A 2,867-nucleotide genomic window follows, 5' to 3' on the forward strand; every position below is an offset into this window, starting at 1 on the left:
TTTTATAAGACATAAAGTTTTGGAAAATGGAGCTGCCATTTTCACTATTTTGGTGCCTAACGATATTATTGCTTAAACTAACATAGAAAGTGGATTCAGACACTTTAAAGTGCCCTCCCAAGTGTCATCTCATAATACAGAAAAGGAAGAGAGTGATATTTCATTCACATGGCAACGGTGTGATTCAATTTACTTGCTTGTGCGATAATAATTGATCAACTTGCGCTCCAAGATGTGAGCTGCATCACGCAACGAGAGCCAACGGGAGCCCTCTCTGCCTCACTGCTCCTGGGCCCGGCCCTCTCTTCCTCTCCACCGCTTTCCCCTTCTCCGCAAGACACCTGCCCTCCTCTCGCCTCCGTTCTCTTTCCTCTCCCCACCTGCCCTCCTCGACGGCTCCCCCTCCTTTCTCTCCCCTCTCGGCACCGGACCTCCTCCCGCTCCGCTCGTCGGCGTGCGAGGTACGGCAGAATTCGGTCTCTGTTCCTACCTATGTGCTGCTGTTCTATAGTCATCCGTTATCCGATCATCTGACCGAACCGCAGGTCCGCAGCAATGGTAGAAGGGGGAAAGGCTGCAGCCGTGGCGGCCAGTGGGGGGAGCGGAGCCGGAGCCGTACAGAAGAAGCGGGTCACGGATTCGTCCAGGGCCGCGCCGGTTGAGCCGGAGTTGGACAAGGATGAAGATGTGAACGAGATCGTGGACCTAGAGAACCAGTGGCGGACCCAGGATTGGCTGACGTCCCAGGCGAGAAACTAAGGGCTAAATACTACCCAAAAAAAACTCCAGTTCCAAGGCATACAAAAGTCAATCTATCTTGCATAACTAATAAGAAACCAAACATAATATTCAATGGCAGCATTTGTTCCATGATGGGTCAACTAATAAAGCAAGACAAATCAAAAGACTATATGTAGCATATATAGATGATACAAAAAATTGATACCAAATCAAAGGATTGGTTGATCTGAGCCTCCCATGGGTCTAACAAACAGTGGCATCTAGCAACTAAAATCATCATAAAAAATTACTCAAAACAGTTGATTTGAAGTTATGCTTCCTTACAAAAGAACTTGGTTCTTCTACACTATGCTATTCTGCCACATGTATCACCAAATACATGGCTTCCCTTTTCTGCCTATTCGGCACAAAGCTTTGTCCTATAGTAACATAAGAAAGAAAGAAACATGGGTCTAATTTGAACATTTATAACCATCTTTCAGCACTAATTTAAGCTGTTGCCAACTTTTGCAAGACCTAACTTGGTGTGCTAACAAAATACAAGTAATAGATTAAGGCAGCTTTTATTTCTTTCCAAACGGCCATCAAGTCTTCTTCTGCTATTTAATCACAATTTTTTCTTCAAGTACTGAAATTTGTCTCGTAGCTTTGCGCTGTGCCACGGCTGATTTAAAAGATCAAACAGAAGATTCATTACCCTGACTACTGCAAGGTTTAAGGTATGCTATGCTATCCAACAGCTTCATGAAGACTACATGGTCATGAATAGAATGTGTATTCACTCATGGCATTTAAGTTATTTCTCCAGTTAAAGCAGAAACAGTTTCTCAATGCATAATTTATACTATTCATGGCATTACAGAACTGACCAGAACCCTGTGCAGATAATGACTTGGCCAAGTTTTGGAGTCCTCTTATATCATTAACCTTGTTCTTCTTCAGAGTTGAATTAGTAGAGTCCAAGTGGCTGGGATACTGGCTGGGATGAATGTGCACAACAGCACAAGAGCATTTGCAAAAGCCTAGAAGTACATAAAAAAAAGTAACAAATGTAACAGATGAGACTAACAATACAATCAGGGGTCATTCAGAATACAAAGTTGCAGTTCAAGCAGCACAATAGACTTCTCCAGAAAATTTAATCACAAAGAGCTAATCATACTGACATGTAGCCTCGCGCCCTAGCCGCCGTAGCTGCCTAGCCGGGGTCGCCGCCTCGCGCCCTCGCCGGACAGGCCAGCAGCCGGCAGCGGCGCAACCTGACGCGGGGACGCCGCAGAAGCAGAAGGGAGCGAAGACTGGAAGGTGGGGGGAGCCCGGGGGCGCTGCCGGACGGAGCTGGCAGGCACGACGGCAGGCAGTGGCGGCACCGACGGCAGGCGGTGGCGGCGCCTAGGGTTCGTCAAGTCGGGGGAAGAAGCAGAAGGGGCGGTTGCGGCTGGTTCGTCTCTGCGGGCGGTGAGGGTTGCGCGTTCGTGCGGGCAGAGGGAGTCGGCCTGGGCGACCGGGCCAGTTCGCCTGGGCTGCCTGGGCTTGGAAGTGGGCTGCGCCCCAGGCCGAACACTTTTTAAAAAAAATCTAGGCCTAGAAAATTTCCCACGCCCCAGGCAATGGCCTGGGCTGCCTGGGGCCCAAATCCGCCCGAGAACGACGGGGATGCGGATGGGAACGCGATTCCTGAGAAGAATCCTCAGCAGGTTGAGGTTGTACCTGTGCAGAACACCGATGAAGCAAATGATAGTGGTATGATCTCCGTCTTTCTTCCCCTCGATCGAACTGTGTACCTAAAATCGCATCAACTCTGCACTTTATCCCAAATTTCTTACGTCTCCGTGTACAATTGGATCACCCTTGGGCTATATGTTTGTTTTCTATGTGATGTGGAACTTTAAATCCCAACTGGATCACCAAACCCTTGGTTAGTTGCTTCCTATCCCCCACCTAACTCGTCTGTAATTTATTCTGAATTGCAGCCCTCGCAGAACTTCATGCATTGTGTCACGTCCTTGGAATTAACTACAACAGGAAGCTACTGGAATTCGGAACAACGATTGACATTGAAAGGGTATTTGAATCTATTGAGTTCCTGGAGAAAACCAAATCTGAGAATTTCACTGAGGTAATTA

General features: G+C 47.8%; 1 long non-coding RNA gene across 1 annotated transcript; it reads right to left on the reverse strand.

The window, feature by feature from the left end:
• Window positions 1–1,022: 1,022 nt before the first annotated feature.
• On the reverse strand, window positions 1,023–2,467 carry LOC123144013 (uncharacterized). Its single transcript, XR_006471207.1, has 2 exons — window positions 1,908–2,467; window positions 1,023–1,763 (listed from the first exon to the last, which is right to left on the reverse strand). It is a non-coding gene; the product is annotated as an uncharacterized lncRNA (long non-coding RNA).
• Window positions 2,468–2,867: the final 400 nt, after the last annotated feature.

This window comes from Triticum aestivum, chromosome 6D (assembly GCF_018294505.1).
Source record: "Triticum aestivum cultivar Chinese Spring chromosome 6D, IWGSC CS RefSeq v2.1, whole genome shotgun sequence".
Lineage (NCBI taxonomy): Eukaryota > Viridiplantae > Streptophyta > Magnoliopsida > Poales > Poaceae > Triticum > Triticum aestivum.